At 37.9% G+C, this 17,961-nt stretch overlaps 1 protein-coding gene across 1 annotated transcript in view; it reads right to left on the reverse strand.

Annotated features, from left to right (window-relative positions):
* ptp4a2b (protein tyrosine phosphatase 4A2b) overlaps positions 1-13,546 on the reverse strand; it is a 31,256-nt gene extending 17,710 nt beyond the window's left edge. Inside the window, exon 1 of the mRNA XM_084738508.1 lies at positions 13,392-13,546. The gene's annotated coding sequence lies outside the window, so the exon portion shown is untranslated. The remainder of the gene's footprint in view (positions 1-13,391) is intronic.
* Between the last annotated feature and the right edge of the window lie 4,415 nt (positions 13,547-17,961).

Below are 17,961 nucleotides of genomic sequence, written 5' to 3' on the forward strand. Positions count from 1 at the left end.
GGGCTGCACCAATCGATTATTTTTTAAAACTATTAATTTAACAATTAATCTGACTTTTTTTTTAAATTATTCAATTATATGACAATGAATTTACCTAAAATACATATTAAAAACTTATCTAATTAGTATTTCAATATTTTATTCAATCATAAGCCTGAAAAATAGATATATATAAAGCACATTAGAAGAATGATAATAGTGGCCACCTTGTTTAACAGACTCAATGTCAGATGCCTGATCAGTAAAATATTGGGCCTCAAATTCAAAAGGAGCTATGATGCATATTAATTTAAGAACTAATCACTGTCAACCTTTCACTGAACTGGATGATCAGTATTTTGACTGAAAACTTAAACTGGTTATGACATGGAGTTATTTCATCACTGAGTCATATGCAGGTAAGATGATCGCTGCCAGTGTATTTTTTAATCACTGTGGGCCAAAGAAAATACTTTCCGTCATTTTTCTTCCAACTGAAATGAATTACAGACAGTCTTAAATGCTGGTTTTAGCCATTTCTGTCTCATACCTGGCTGATAAAGTGAACAGAAAGTACAAAACAGGAGAATAACACCTTTAGATGTAGCATGGTGCTAAGTTATCATCTAGAAAATCAATTTAAAGTGACTTCTGCCAACAGAAACATGTTCCACATGTTGATAATCCTGATACATCATGTTTGGGTGCTGACACAAACAGGACAGTGCTGTTGCTGCAGCTGCAGGAGGACAGGTTGCTTCACTTCCAGCACTGTGGAGCAGTTGTCCCAGTGTAATAAGTCATGCCCAGTTTGCGGAGCTAAAAAGAGCCAAACTGTTGCATCTCTTTCTAAAATACTCCCACACTTCAGATGATATCATCGAGGCTTGCTCTCTGACACTTGTGACACTAGCAGTTCACAGTGATGCATCGATGCACGCTACGCAAATCAATGTATTTTCGTAATCGATGACATTGATTACGTTGACAAATCACACCAGCCCTAGTCCCAAGTAATAATATTAAAATTAAAGCATCTTAGGTGTCCAGTGTTTCCAACTGACACAGTTGTTCTATGGGGATTCATGTTAAAGTATGCCAATCAATCCACAGATTAAGACTGTCTGAATTAAAAGCACACCTTCAGTAGAATCTCCAAAAACCTCTTAGTTCAAAGCCCTGGTCCCAACATAAGAGAATAACTTCCTGCTCAGTAAAAACAAAAGCATGCTATGGGCTCTCAGGACACAAGCCAAGACTGAAGGGACCTGTTAATGTGGGGTATGGTGACAGGTCACCACACCATTCAGCAAACAGTACACAAGCAGTTTGCACAACTCTCCCTCACCCTCAGTCATGCTTGAAAACACACAAAGACAAACAGACAGGCAAGCAAGAAATCAAACACACATACAGAACTTCAATGAGCTACACTGGTTAAGCATAATCCTTTTTCTGAGCCTTACCAGTTTATCTAGTGTAACAACCAACACACTAAAATCCCCAGGCATGTTGGGACAAGACAGCACTGAGAGATAGAGACTCATATGCAAAATGAACTTCAGAGATCCTGAACTGTTGCTGTGCCTCCTGTGAGCTGCAGGCTGAAAGTGATACATCAAGCCAGTGGATTCTGTGTGGCCTCAAGCTTTGTTGACTGAATTCTGATAACGTGCCCACCTATGGATTTCTTAGAATGTAGCCCTGCATCAGGGAAGAGCTGGTTCTCATCCATTCAAAACTTTTCTGAGAACAGCACCTTTACTTCACCTGCCATGAGGGCAGGAAAGGGCTGGTGTGGCAACACTTAAAGCTGTGTGAGAAGCGTTGCAAGCAATACAAGCAGCACCTTGACCAAACCTCAGACTTAAGAATACTGTTTGACCAGTGACAAACAGGTAGATGTTTCAACACACTGCCCTCTTCTTAAAGCACATGAAAACAAATCTATAGCTACAACCAGCAATACAGAGACTGGATTTAGAGGACTTTCATGTGTGTCACAAAGTAAAATATTCACTAGAAATGTGTTGTAGTGCATTTTCGTTATGTTACACAACAAATGTGCTGTATTGTAAGATGTATAGTACTTCTCAAAGATTTTGGCTTACTTTGGCTTTCAATTAATATGGTTGTACAAGGTTACACAGTGCCATCATTGTATTATACAACAATTTACCAGAGGTGTGATTTCAAGTTACACTAAAATCACAAATTTAAACACTCAATAAATAAAAAACGTCAACATGAACTAGAACACCAGTGACTTGTGGCTTCACTTGAACTTGAGCCTTTTGATTTGAAAATGCTTAATCCATTACATCAAGCCTATAGAGTATGTTATTCAATAACTATGTGACAAATTAATTAATTTCCCTTCATTTCCTAAATCGGTTAAACCATTATTGAGTTAACTATTATTCTCAGCAAGTCGACACTGAAATTCCCACAATCCCCAAATCCACTTTGTTTTAAACCAATTCAACAACATCCCATCAAATTGGAGGAGTGAGCCACTACAAACTAACATTAAATTCAATTACTGAGCACCAGGTAGTCCATAAAAAGGTAGTCCATAAAAAAGGTAGTCCATAAAAAAATAAATATGTGATAATAAAATGTGGGTTGGAAATTACAGATGGAGAAGCAGTAACTTCCAAGTTCATTCAATATTTGAAGTTGGACAAAGAACAGTAAGTCGAGGCTAATATTAACAGAGATAGCAAGCTTATTTTGTAAATCAATGAGGCTCGAAACACAATGTTAAACTAAGACTTGTTTAAAACTCAAATCAAAGTTTAGGACATAAGATTTGTCAGTCTTGACTTGGAACTTGACTTGGGAACTGCCTGCTGAGTTGGAACTTGTGTGCAGAGTGCAAAGACTTGGGGCTTAACTTGTGACTTGCAAAACACAACAGGTCCCACTACTGGTATACACCCTTTTAGCCATGACTGGACTATTCTACAAGGTTATCTAATGTGTATTTTTCATTCTTGGAAAGGCTGTTGTTGACAAACAACTTTTTTAATGATATAAAAAAACAAAAAAACAAAAAAGAAAACAACAGCTTTATTAATTTAATGTTATTACACTGGGGCGCCACTATAGTTCACTTGGTGGAGTGTGCACCCCATTTGCTGCAGCTGATGGCCCTCTGCAGCATCCGCCGGTTTAACTCCCGCCTGTGGCCATTTGCTACAAGTCATCCCCTCTCTGTGTCTACCACCTTTCCTGTCATATCTTCAGCTGTCCCTATCAAAAAAAGGCAAAAATGCCTAAAAACAAATCTTAAAAAAAAAAAAAAAAAAAAGTTAACACACTACTATAAATAAATGGATGGAATTTACCATGCCGAAAAATGTCCTTGGTCTCTTCAAAAACAGGTAAATAGTACCATATATACTGAGGAAAATTTAAACAATTCAAAACCAAATTCGGTCATTTCTTGTCCAGGTCCAGACATGGTGTACAGTGAATGTGGTTGTAGTCTATACTAAAACTAAAAACTTCAGTCTTAGTATGTTTGTACATGGATATATGGACGGACAAAAAAGCAGTAAGCCTACAGAAAAAAAAAAGGATTAGTGAGTATGATCAAAAATAATAGGCCACCTGCTCTTCAGACCCAGTCACCTAATGAGAGCATTATAATTGGGACATGAGTCACAACTGGTCACGTCTGTGTTTACCTGTGTCAAGGTGGAACCATGCACAGACAGTCTGACTCAGGCTTGCGGCCGTCTCGGTCTGAAATATAATAAACCTGTGTTTTTCACAGGGCTATTACCACAGACCCCCAAGATAAACAGGTTCCCAACTTCGGGTAGTAGTACTTTGAAAAAGACTCAAAAGAAAACCACAAGGCAAGACATCTCCTTGGTGTAAGAGAGCACAGTACTCTCAGTCCAAAATTCAAATGTGGTAATAGAGCCACAAACATTTAACAGTGTGCTTGGGAAATACCTTTGAATACCTGCAAGCCAAAAGGTTTGTTGTCACATTATGACAATTAATGACAGAAAGATTTGCATTGTTGACAAAATGAAAACTAAAATTGCAACACTGAAGAGTATATATAAACACCGTTGTAAAGACTTTTCTTATCGACTTGTTGGTTAAGAAAAAAAATTCCATCCTATTATAGCCTGTATGTGGGTGGACTGTGTTTGATCAAGGCTAGAAATAAGTTCGGGGTACAGAATGACCCTCCATGAATGCAACACTTGAACCCTCAGGGCTGCCCGCAAGTTAGATCCCTCCAACCTGGGCAGACCTCTTTGAACACACAACATCTCACCTAGTCCTGTGCACACAGTTTTATCCTGCTCAAAACAATAGTGAAAGTATCCAGAGAGGGCATGCAATAAAAGGAAGAGAAACATCAAAGGGCAACTCTGCTGACAAATGGCTTAAAACCAGTGTGCCCACTCACACAACAGGAATGCTGTACAGAGGTGTGGATGAGTCTTTAAAAGAGAATGCTGTTGTAGGGCCAGATTGATGGTATACTGTTTATTAGTGCTCCATTAGCAATTTTATATGTATTTTGTTTCAGACAAAACTTCAAACAATGCAGATGTAATGCACAATTTCAAAGGAAAGCCGACTTCTTAAAATAAGGGTTCAAAATAGGTTTCGCAAATGGCTGTAAATAAAGACAGTACAAGCTGTGATATAACATGATGCCCTGACGAGAATAACTTTGACTCTGACATACTGATACAGAGCTTTTAAGTTGATAGGCTTAAAATATTGATAAGCTTACCGGCAGTTTAAATTCTAGGTAGTTTCTCTAAGAATGACTCATGGCTCTGGTGTGTATGAACAAAAAAGGACAGTCCAAAATATCACTACTGTAAACCAGTGGATTACAAACTTGGGTCTGGGGACCATCAGGGGCCCTTGAGTGGGTTGTAGGTGTTCCCTAGCAAAAATAGGAGATGTACAATAGTATATTTTAGCTTTTTAACTGTTTTTTTAAACTATTTTTTTCTAACTTAGAACAAGGAAAGAAATGGGATTGATTCTATTATCTTCAAACCTAAAAATTACTCAGGAGGATTCTTTTGGGGCTGCAACTAACGATTATTTTTATTGTTGATTATTCTGTAGATTATATTCTGGTGAACAATGTTGATCAGTGTTTTTCAAAGCCTAATATGACGTCCACAAATGTCTTGTTTTGTCCATGACACAAAGATAGTGAGTTTATTGTCACAGAAGAGGAAAAAAACATTTAAAAAGCTGAACTCTGGAATTATGACTTTTTTCTTTTTTTCCTTTTCTTTTCTTTACTCCAACTGGTTAGTAGATGATTATCAAAATTGTTGGCAATTAACTTAATACTTGACAACTAATTGATTACCTTGGGGTCCATGATCTAATGTGCATCTATTGTGGGAGGTCCTTGACATGAAAACGTTTGTTATAAATAGATTTTCTAGACGTTTCTTCATTGCACCCATGTTCAAAGTGATGTCTGCACCGCTGCTGTTAACTTTAAACCACATGTCATCTAAAAGGTGTTAATTCCGCCAATTGGTACCTTCTGTTCATTTTATCAGCTACACACAAACACAAATGGGTAAAACTAACATTTACAACTGTCTGTAATTAATTTCAGTTGCCAGAAAAACACAAAAAGTATTTTCTTTGACACACACTGATGCAAAAACACACTAGATCATCTTACCTGCATATGACTCCAGTGATGAAATAACTCCATGTCAAAACCAGTTTAAGTTTTTTTTTTTCAGTTCAGTGAAGACTTGACTTCTTTAAATTATATTATAACTTTTTTTGATTTGAGGTCAGAATTCTCTCATCAGGAATCTGACATGGAGTCTACTAAACAGGGTGGAACTTAAATTTAAAATATGTCACTATTATCATTATTCTAATGTGCTTTGTGTGTCTATTTTTCAAGTTTATGACTGAATAAAATATTGAAATATTAATGAGACAAGTTTTTGATATGTATTTTACGTAAATTCATTGTTATATGATTGAATAAGAAAAAATAATCAGTAATTAGCGATTGTTGGTTTAAAATGACAAACGTGTATCTATTCAACCATTTTTTGGGGGGATATCCTACTGCATAATAAATGAGCAGGTAGTAACGTATGGGTCAGATCATTTTAAAACAGAGGTGATATGTACTTCAAAGATCACTTATGATCAACATGTTTGTTAAGCCACTCCATTTTTGGTTCCTTTTGATCAATTTTATGTTGTTTTTCGAAGGTTCAAACATTCTTCTGTCTTCCCAGATGCCATCTGTGTATTATGCACAGTTTGGTTCAGTGCTTTGTCAGAACTGAGACAGCAAAACCAAGTCCACATGATAGAGGCTGTGAAACGCTGCTATGATGTGTGCCTCTTCCTCTTGATTAGATCCACTTTATCGCTGACTCTATTCTCCTTCCACAGTCGCTCAATGTGTTATGTTGCTGTACATGGGTGTGCACCTTAACAGTGTATATTTGTTGTGGGTTTTAGTGCTTATGATGTTGTGCCAAACTCGTATTTAGACTATTTGTTGTTCACATTTCTATACAAATTGAGAAAAACACAAATTATTTTACTGGAAATGTCAAAAGTTTAAAGTGATGAAAGAGATTATAGAGGCATTTGTTTTACTACCCATTTAAATTGTTGACACTTTGGTAAGTGGACATCCTCATTCTGTTCCCTATTCAGCCCAACAGGTTACCTCTCTCTATTCCCAGAAGACAGGAGCTATCTTCCCACCGAGCACTTGTTGTTCTGGCTTTTTGTGACCATGCTGGCTGGTGAGGGGAGGTGAGCGAATACGTAACCCCCCATATTTCCATGAACAGACGAACACCCCCTACACACGCACTCGCACATGGCAAAGCCCACTTATCACACTGCTTTGCAGCCTCTGAGTGAGCACAGATAAACAGTGTGACGATCAAAGGCCTCTGATAGCGCTTAGGGGGAGGGCGAGGGGGGGGGAGAAGGACTGATCCGTCTCTGGAAAGGACTGAAAGAGACCAGGGCTCAGTACCTTAGAAATGGGAATGAAAAGAGGAAAACATATCCAAACAAAGGCCTGTTCTGTCCTCGCTGTGGCCTAGTTGCACTTCTAATTACACTTTACACAAAATCTAATACCGGCATCTGAACAATTGCGTTTGAAAGAGAAACAAAGTCAGACCTAACGCTGACATTTGATTATAATTTGAATAAGGATTAAGAGTGAGAACACAAAGGGACACAGATTCTCTGCTGACAAAGGAGCCAAAGGAGGTAAGATGGGCTCTCAACACAAACAAGTGTTCCTGCCAAAAATACACTTCAACAAAGGCTGGACGAAATATCAAATATTAACTACATATTTGTGATAGTTTTGTACAAGATACAAAATACAACAGCATGATTTTTTTAATCACTCATTTTTCATTGCCAGCACCTTCAAGTTACAAACAATGCAACAGGTTGCTGACTACATTTTGATTATTTAAAAACACAGCAGCACTGTCATGACTGCAATTATCTCCATATATTTTAGAATCATTTTATGAATATATTCTTCAGTCCAATGCTGAGCCTCTAGAAAACTGGACCAGTTGTTGTAGTCTCGCCCAGCAATTGTAGAAAATTGCAGACTACTGTGACTTGTTGAGGAGTAATTGCAGCCTGGAAATTGTAGCCCTTAATGACAATAAGCAAACAACTGAAATAGAGAGACGAGGACAAAGATTTTGTCTTTAAAAGGTTTGCACTGTCATATGGAGGAAACCAATTATCCTTTGTCCATAGAATTGGGAAACAAATTGTTTACATATAAATAAAAAAGAAACATCCTTAGTTGGAGGCCAAATGATTCACACTTTAACCTGCCTGAGCCTCAGTCGTTTGAACATTTCCCTAATGTTTCAATGGATCACTAAATGACCAGAAACCCATCCATTCAGAACAACTACGGATATGATGTTGCAATTTAGTCACAGTTTAAGGTAAGTCATCAGAAGGGAGGAAGCTACTGCTATCACTTTCCACAAGCCTCTAAGTTACGGCTGGGCAATATAGCTTATAAATAATATCTCAACATTTTTAGACTATTCGATGTACAACATGTATCTCGACATACACATTTTCTCTAAACTGACATACCATTAAAAACAAAATCAAGTATCACAACATTTTTGACCAAATACTTTGATATATATCTATTAATATTGCAACAATGTTGTCTGGATGACTGATTATTAATATTTTATGAAAATATCATTAGTAATGTCGTTATAATGACTAAGTGGATAAAAGAAAATAACAGCTAGAGCAGTCTATTTAGTTAAAAAATTTACTTCACTTTACTGTAATGCAGCCTTTAAAACCAGGAAAAGACAACACTTAGACCATACCATTATATTGCTATATCCAAAAACAGAGGATGTCTTGTCTCATATCACGATATTGAAATTATATCGATATATTGCCCAGCCCTACGACTACTGAGTGTTTGGAATGACAATCGTCCCTTTTGTTTTCTACTAAGTTTTCTATTTTGATCAGGAATATGGGTCGAGGGACTATATTCAGCCATCTCTGAGCTCCTTTGATTAAGTCATAATCTCATGTCACAATCCCCAAATCGGCTCCAGGACAACATCACATCAAGCTTAGACAGACAAATACATCATGGCAGAAAGCCACACCTCTACCTGTTTGCCAACACATCAATTAAGCATGGATAGTAAGCACTAAAACAGACGGTAAACAAGAAATTAGGTAGGTAGAGCGAAGATCTGCACGCACAAGGTATTCCTTTGGCATCCCAGTGCAAACAACAGGCAGCCACTTCTTGTAGAGATAAACTAGTTTTACTTGTGTGTAAACTTGATATTTGTGAGGTTCAGAAATATGTCAGATGTGAGAAATATGTGCTAGATTCAATTTAGGACACCTTTACTATGACTGAAATCAACCCAGGGGAAAAATTGTGCAAATTTCCACAACAGTCTACAACGAAAACAAGTTTCAGTACAGGAGGCCGACACTCAGCAACAGACAGACCCAGACAGGAGAATGTCTGCTCACATTTTTGCCGAGAGGTGCAGAGTCCCACTGCGACATCAATTCTTCTGACATTTGGAAACTAACTCGGCCCTCTGACAGCAGCATCGGGGGGATGCCTGTTGCCATACCAACAATTACCTCAGCAGTAGCAACAAGTGCTCCTGTAGGGAGTTTTGGTGTCCCTCGTGAGAAGATCAGAGGAGAGCAATGGTGCTCTCTTTAAACATTCACAGAGCGAAGCAGAAGACGCAGCAGGAGGTGCAGCTTAAAAGAGGGTCAAGGTTCAGAGTAGACAGCTGCCCACACACACAATGATCTAGGAACTTTTTAACCTATGAAACCAAACTCGCTTACCATGAGTGTCAAATATATCCTGTGATCTTAGATCTTTTGCAGATTTTGCTACAATGAACACATTAGTTTGAGGTCTGTTCTGAAATGTAGTCACACATTTCCTGCGTTAATAAGCTTCTTAAGGAAATCAAGAAAAAGCTCCACTGAGAAGCAAAACAGTGGAAAACACAGCAAGCTTGTTTATGTGCAACAACCCAGCATTTTCTGGACTATAGTTGCTCACTTTCTGGATCAGTAAGAGTGAGCAGCTACATACGCATACAAACAACAGCCCTAATAACAATAACATCACCCTTTACTATAGCTTGTTTGGCAAAGGACAGTGTTTTCCCCAGTTAACTGCAGCTCTGGCAGCTGTAGCTACATAAGGTAGCTGTAAACACAAATAACAAAGCAAGATCCTATTCCTACCTGTTGCTATAGTTTCAGTAGGCAGCCTTGCAGCAGCATCTAGAAGAGGTGTCAATCTGTCTCACACTGCCAGCGCTCCAGAGCCTGTGCCTTCGCTTTATCCCAGCGCTGTGGCAACAACAGTAAACGAACGCCGTGCCGACCAGGGCATGATTCATTAACCAATACACAGCACAAGAAACACACAAGGTGGGTGCCCATGGCTACTAATGCAGAATTATACACTCAACTTTACTGCGCACACCCTGCTAGTACCAGCATACTGTATACGGATTTTCTCTTAATGGCTTGAAAACAAGGAAAAAAGTGTGGGCATCTAATCCTAGCTTTCCACTTTGGGCTGATTTCAACACAACAAAATTGCTCCGGAGCCAGGGATCTTAGCAAGCGAACACGTATAAAAACCAAAGCTTGTGTTCACCACGCCAGACACCTAGGGGCATAACTAGATTTTAAATTGGCCAAATCTGTTAAACCAGTCACTGTGGAACAGACCTCTTCAACCCTACCTTTCAACACTTACAGCCACCCTGCGGCTAGATGGGCTGAATGCCAGCAGGCTACAACATAGGTGTTCTTCTCCCCCAGTAACCTCCTCGGTAAGCTGGCGTCGTGTTACTGTACACCCGTCTCGCCTTTCACAGTTACGGTAACCAAGGCTGAGAACTTCCCTTGTCACATTGCCTTTTTTAATGCCGCCTGTAGACAGCGGAACCACCCTTTTGTTGGTGTAAAATATCATGTAGGTGTCCAGCTAGATTTAGGCCTGACGCCACACACTTCAATCTTAACACAGCAAATTGTGAGCGGGAGAAGGCAATGCAAATTTAGATAAAGCCAATGCCATCTGGGTTTCTGCAGGTTTCAACAAGTTAAATTCAAGACTTTTAAAGAGTATAAATTGTTTAATTTATTAGTGGTTACTTGCTACTTGTTAGTTTTCATGACAAATCTAGGGCTGCATCACCTGTAAGATGTCAGAATGCAGTGAAAAATGTCAGGCCAGGTTTACTGACCTGACATTGTTTACAAACATGCACAGAGAGTGGACTCGCAGGTAACAGGAGTTTGACTTGCAGTGCAGTATCTCAAGAATGAGGGCTTCCCACTGTATTGACCTGCCTTTGGCTACAGGCTGCACACTGAGTGGACTGAGGAACTATGCTATTTCTAGATTGGGCTGTGCATCATGTGTCAATTAGCTATAATATAAAGCAGGTCACCAGTATGAGTGACCTACTTCCACAATAAAATGCAAATAGAGCATAAAGACTCAGAGCTATTCTGTAAGAGTTGGGAAATGTTAGTCTCTTTATAAAGCAAGTGCAAATCATTGTTGCAAATACAATTGTGAGATTTGAATTTAAGAAGCAAGAATTCTGCAAGAATCTCTTCTGTTTCCTCCACTAAATACCGCCATGCCTTCAGTTTACTTTGATAAAAGATGGTATTAACACATCTCGTCTCCTATACTCTCTGCAGACAAATTAGGTCACCTTGCAGTGACTCATAAGCAGGAATGTATAATTAGCTTACCTGTTACACCAGTTACTCATTGACTCATCCACCCATGTAGGTAGGAGTGTTCAACAGCTATTCATCTGTATTAGTTCACTGCCCACTAGAATTTACTATCAGAGAGGAGGCTGAAACCATTGGAAGGTCATAAATTGAAAACTGAGAGGCATGGGAATGTGCCGCGGCCTTTAGTGTCACAGCTGCTCGACTCAACTTCCTCCCCAAGTGCATTTCCTCATTTCACTTCATCCAACATGGCTCAATGGCTGGGTGCTTTCTGTTTTAGGAAACCAGACACAGCTAAATTATAGGCTATACCCCACCTAACCCCAGTGTTGGCTGTATTTTTACATGCAAGGCTGACGAATTAAATGAGTCAACAATAATAACACTGGTTTGACAATATAAACTGCCACACAAGACACGATAAGACTGAACAGACAGGAAATATAGGGGGCCAGTTTCACAAAGATAGATTTCAACTAGGGCTTAGATATAACAGATAGACTTAAAACAGATGTCTAAATTCATCTGTCACACAAAGCAGTTTAGTGTTTGACCATCTTAAGTAGGACTATGGCACAATGATCTCTGGATAAATTATAACTTTAAACAAAAAAAGGCCATCCGAATGACCACATCTAGCCACTCAGCTCTGTTTACCCCAGTACAAACTGTCTTTTGGAGGATCTCAAAGGTTACAAGGACATTTTACTTGTAACGTTTAGTGAGGAGTGTAACATTACAAAAAAAACTGATATGGAAAAAATTGCAGTGACAGTAAAGAGTGTTAATCCCACTGTTGAGAGGAGCAGCAAAGATGTGCAGGAAAGATATACAAATATAGTACAAGACACGAGAAGCATTGGTCTTTTCATAGCAATGTTAGCAGGCCAGAAATTATTAACCATGTTTTCTCTTTTTTGTTGATGGGTGCTACTGATCGGTTGATGGCACTGATTGTTACCATGGTAACATGGGTCTTAAGCCTGAATCAGCCTGAGGGTAAGGTGTATCATTTTTTAATCTTACAGTTAGACAGTTCTTATTTTTGTTAAATGGTGTAACTTGCAATAGATTAATCTATGACCAAAATTAAGACTAGTCTAACACTACAGACTGATCTAAAGTGTCTTTGAAAAACCGGCCCCGGTTGTCAACCACTTGGTTTTGTTATTTAAATCTTAGCTTGGCATATGGCTTCAAATAAATAGGTCAACCATGCTCTGGGTCAAGATTTGTCACAAAGGGCGGAAGGCAGCGAGCTCAATCGGCCGAGTCTCTCACAACTACCGACGTCTCAGAGCACCGCTAAAAACACCCAGAAGTAGCCGGAAAATACTGGAAATCACAACCACAAATGGTTATATTTTAAACATAGAAATGGTGAACAGTACCCAAGACAGCGGCTGAAAGGTTAACCAAAGCTGCGTTAACGTTAAGCTAGATGTTGTCCAAGAGAAATGCAGCCTTTACTAAGCTTATTGCACAGCTAAGGGTAACGTTAGCTCCTATTTTATGAAATTGCCGACGACGTTGAGTTTAGACAATAACATGGAGTTATACGACACCTAATGAGCTGTGTTTCAGAACACAAATAAAAGCCAGTGACCACATGCCGATACTGGTAATCGCTGTCAGTTTTCTTCTTCTAATTCTAGGAAATAGCCTTAGCCCTCATAGCTCAAGCTAACGTAGCTACATTAGCTAGCAGGCTACAAGGCATTTCCCAGCAACCAGTCCACAGATACGTCAAGAATCGCTATATTAGAGTTAGCTAGCATGAGGGTGGGTAACACCGCTTGGCAAAATAATGAGGGTTGATTTGAACACATTTTTCAACAGTGTACGTATGTCCAAGCTTTGCTCTGCGAGCTAACGTTAACGTGGCTACACACTGGCTCGCCTACTCATGTAACTTACTTTAGCTGCCTTGTGTTGTTGCTAATCGTCTCACAATATGTAAGCCAACTTTTAATCAGGCTCTTGCGGGTCTGTGGTGTTGCAATCGTGTGCGATCATATCAGAGACAAGTTCCGAGAGGTCAGTTTTAGTTAGTTAGGTAATTGGGTACTTACAAAGAGCAGGCTGAACATTGAAATCCCGTGACTACCCCGGAGAAAGTGGAGGGAGTGTAGAAACCGCTGCCAGGTCGCCTTTTTGTTCCTCTTCAATGTGGCAGCTTGAATTCTCGTCGGAGGTCGGGAACTGTTGTCGGGGAGGAGCCTCCTCGGTGTGTCGACGCCTTCAGGACTGTCGGATATACGGATTACCAGACAGTCCCTGATAGTGGCAAGACAACACAGTGGGAAACAACTGGGAAAACAGTCATTTTCTATGGCATACGAGTGTATGCTGCATGTGCATTGTAATTTTGAGAACGCACACACAGCCATGTACAGACTAGTGCAGGGGTCTGCAACCTTTTTTGGCCAAAAAAAGAAAAAAAAAATCTCTCTGGAGTCGCATCAATTCTGTCTTTTCCCCAAGGACTCTTTTTTAAATTTAGCATCCATAGATAATGTAAGGAGACTCAGAAAGACTAGACACTGTCAAAATTTTGAGAAAAAGGCATCCAGGCTAAACAGTTCTTGACTGTACTCAGAAAACATTGTGGTTGTATTTTATTTATTGTTAAGTTGTTCATAGTGCCAGATTATTGAATGTGGACAACGAATAAATGCACACATGAGCTTGGACATAATATTTCTGAGCACGTCTAAACAATTGTAACCCACTTAGCAGTGGCTAAAGTTATAGGATTTAGTCACTACAAATAAACTATTTGTTTTAAATTTAAAAAAAGTTAGTGTCCAGGCTGGCTTAAAAGTTTACCTTCATCATGGTTTGCAGTGTTTTCTTTACTGTGAAAAAAGCAACCATGATTTATCTTAAAGCATATTAGAAACACACAGCAAGTTGTAATTCTTTGCCAGTCTAATGTAATTTAATTTAATGAGTTGGTTAACCTGAACTGTGTAGTATTCATTCAACTCATAATTTCATATCAAAACGCTTCAAGTTAGAAGAACTCACGTTTTTAAGTTTGTAAGTGTTCCCAAAAGAAATACAACAAATGTTAAGGTTAACTAACTTGAATAAATAAAACTTGTATATGTATGTTAAGTTAATGAGAAAAGATTAGTTGTTTCCACTATATTCCAATATGATTTTTGTATTAAAGAAGGAAAGCAGGTGCACTTAAGGTCAAAAGGAAAAACAAGTTTCATACCACAAAATGCCTGTACATAATAGATTAATTACTTCAAGGACAAGGACATTTTTTTCAAGTTGTAATTTTTCCTTGTTTTTAATATCACAATAAATATTGTTTTGTGAACCTTTTAGTGTGGTATTACTGTACTTTGAGCAAACATATGAAACATTTTCAACTACCTTGTCCTAATCACAGTGTCTGACGTTGTCTACTATGGTTGGGGAATGAGCACGATAACCCACGCTGGAAAATAGTTGTGGGATCTTTGACACCAGTTGGAGGGAAGCATAAAAGATGGAATAACTTTTAATATACGCTGCACAGTTAATCAAAATATTATCAAAATCACAGTATGTCCAAGTGCAATATCCAAACTGCAGAGACATTAGACAGCATTAAAGAAGTAATGTAGCGCTGCAGAGATGTCCTAATTTTAGTTTTTTGTTTGTTTGTTCGCTTGTTTCAGTAAAGATTGTGCTACAAAAATGATCATTCCCGCTAGTCATGAATATCTGTTAAAATAATTCGCAATATCTGTAAAAATAATTGCATTTTTATATGTATATATATATATATATATATATATATATATATATATATATATATATATATATATATATATATATATATATATAACTTACAGCCCTAGGTTAAACCTTAAACCAGCAGCAGTTACTCCTTCTCCTTAAAAGAGCACGTATGTGCACGTCAAGTCCTCTCAAGTCGTCAGCTAGATGTACGATTTTACCGGGATAACGTGAATGCAGCATAGAGGGTCTGGCGTCAGTACGACGTAAGAAGAATCCGGGTGCACGGTGACAGCTCACCATGGTGACGACAGTTCCAGAAAATAACCGCACGATATTATCCCTGGGTCCGTGGGTAGTTTTACAACATTTTTTCTTACATTTTTAGCCAATCACATTCCAAGTAGCTCAAACAACCACTTGAGGTATTTAAATTATAGATAGGGTGGGTCCACGGTGCTTGTATTTATCTAACTTTTATTTATTTATTAGTTGTCAGAGCGTCTTTGTGTATAAAAAATCGATATGTTGCATTTTTTACACATTTTTTAAATGGATACCGTTAAGTGAGCTATAATAGGAGACGTCGACTTAAATGTATCCTATCTAAAACAATATATTTATAATCTCTAGCCTATCGCATGATACAGTTAGACACACATCTCTCTCTGTTTCTGAAGCCCCCCTTGGGTGATTTAGGACTGTATGACTATTTGAGTGCACGTCTCTCGGGGAGAAACACAGACACAAGGAAAATTAAGACAAAGATTACTATTGTTTACATATCATCTTGAACTCAACTCTTTTTGTGTTATCTGCAATGTATTGACATTCCAAGTAACTGACTAACACACATTTGTTATCAACGTGATCTAAACTGACGAGTAAAACCCTGTCAGTGCGGCTCTGAGCGTACTGGCAGATCAAACGAGGATCTCACAGCTGTAGAGGCCTGACAGTTTTTCCTATAACGGTACATCTCCCTCTAGTGTTCATTCCTTTACCTGCAACAGGTTTCTACACCAAATGTGCCATGCAAATAGTGGACTGAAACTGAAAAGACAAATTGAGGTAATTTTGCAGTGTTTTAAAAAAAAGAAAATCAACTTCTCTAGTCAAATAAACTTGATATAAATTCAGTCATACTTGAGGAAATATTTTCAAAAAGCTAAAGATATGCACTTGAACCAACAACTCTTGTTTCACACCAATAAACATTGCAAAAGAGTGTGATTTCTTTTTACAACTTCTCAGTTTCTTCTTCATTTCACAGAAAGAATTTACATCTGCAGCTGCTTCTGTTGGAACTTCTTTCTTCACTGTTTGTTTTATTTGTTTGTGTTTCACTTTGTTGCAGTGAATTTAAAGCTACTACACAGAATTTTCATATTTTGTTGATGTTGGAGGCCCCTATGGACAAAAAGGGAAGTGTTTTGATTGCAATAACCACAAAATATAACATCAAAAATGAAATTATGGAAAAAGAAACTTCTTCCTACTTCAATTTAACTGGCTAATGTAAGACTCACTATAACATTGAGTGGAAAAATGTAAACAGGTTGGTTTCATCTGATTTCAAGGAAAATCTGATCTATAGAAATAGTCAGTTTTCTCGCTGATGGTCTTGTTTGCTTATGTAGGTCATATAGAGGCCTCACCATTAAATTGAGATGGTTTCATAACCCATTAAAAACTCCTTGTAGTACCTTTAAGTGTAAGGACATGATAAGCATAAAGCATAAGGGGGTAAGGACTAAATTGCCTTCATCATGGTTCACTATATTTTCATTATTGTGAAAACAAACTGACCATTACTTATCTTAAAGTTTGCATCATCTGTGTTTTCCCCAAAAAGGATCACAGCAATTTTAGCTCTCAAACAGTGCACAGCAGAAAGTCTACTAATATGCTGATCGTGTTTTTTTAGAAATTAAATTTGTTGGTTGATAAGTTGATTGAACTGTACAGTACCTTCATTCAACTCATCATTTTAAGTCAGACAGGACTCATGTTTATAAGTTCTGAAGTGTTCTGTAAGTAAATACTAGAAATTTTACTTTAAAATAACTGAATAAAACTTTAACTATAAATATAAAACTATATTTATGTTAAGTTAATGAGAGAGGATGAGTTGATCCCACTAAATGTCTGTATGATTTTTTTATAGTGTGGTGTCCACATGCTGATACGGTAGACAGAAATGGGAGCCTCACACCAACATACAAGAAAGTTTTTATTGATGTGGTATCAATACAATCAAGTACTGTAGATTTTGTATAAGCAGACAAACATTTTCAATCAAAAAGAGTGCATTTATACCCAAATTCTATTGCATAGAGTGCACGCAATAGCCTTGTATGACAAAAATCCTATAAGTTGATACACTGAACATTACACAAATAGAAAATACAAGTCCACAAATAATCCTTCACAAACAACGCTAGAATGCTAACTACATGTTGTAAATGCTCTTAACTCATCAATGCTGTTAAATACCATTTATACGTTCTAGGCTTCGGTGGTCGGTTTTGGCATCCCTATTAAATTATCATAAATGTATAAATACATCTTCATTAATTTCATGTGCAAATGGGAATGGCCGTTTGTATTTATTGAAACTAAAACAAACAAATATCCCTTAAGAACCGAAGCAAGGCTTTTTAAAAATCTTTTTTATCGTTTTTTTTTTTTTTTTTTTTTTTTTTAAAGAAAAACAGAAAAAAACACTTCAAAGCAATTTGTGATTGAGACGGTACATGGATCTTACTGACACTTGTTAAATGATTTGCACACAGGGCAAACTGCAAGCAAGTGACATTGTCTATGAAAACATAAGGACAGAGAATAATGGGCACATGTAAATCACATCACCGTTTCATATGTCCAAAAAAATAGAAGGCGACA

Source organism: Lutjanus erythropterus, chromosome 16 (genome assembly GCF_056507025.1).
Source record: "Lutjanus erythropterus isolate fLutEry1 chromosome 16, fLutEry1.hap2, whole genome shotgun sequence".
NCBI classification, from domain to species: domain Eukaryota; kingdom Metazoa; phylum Chordata; class Actinopteri; order Lutjaniformes; family Lutjanidae; genus Lutjanus; species Lutjanus erythropterus.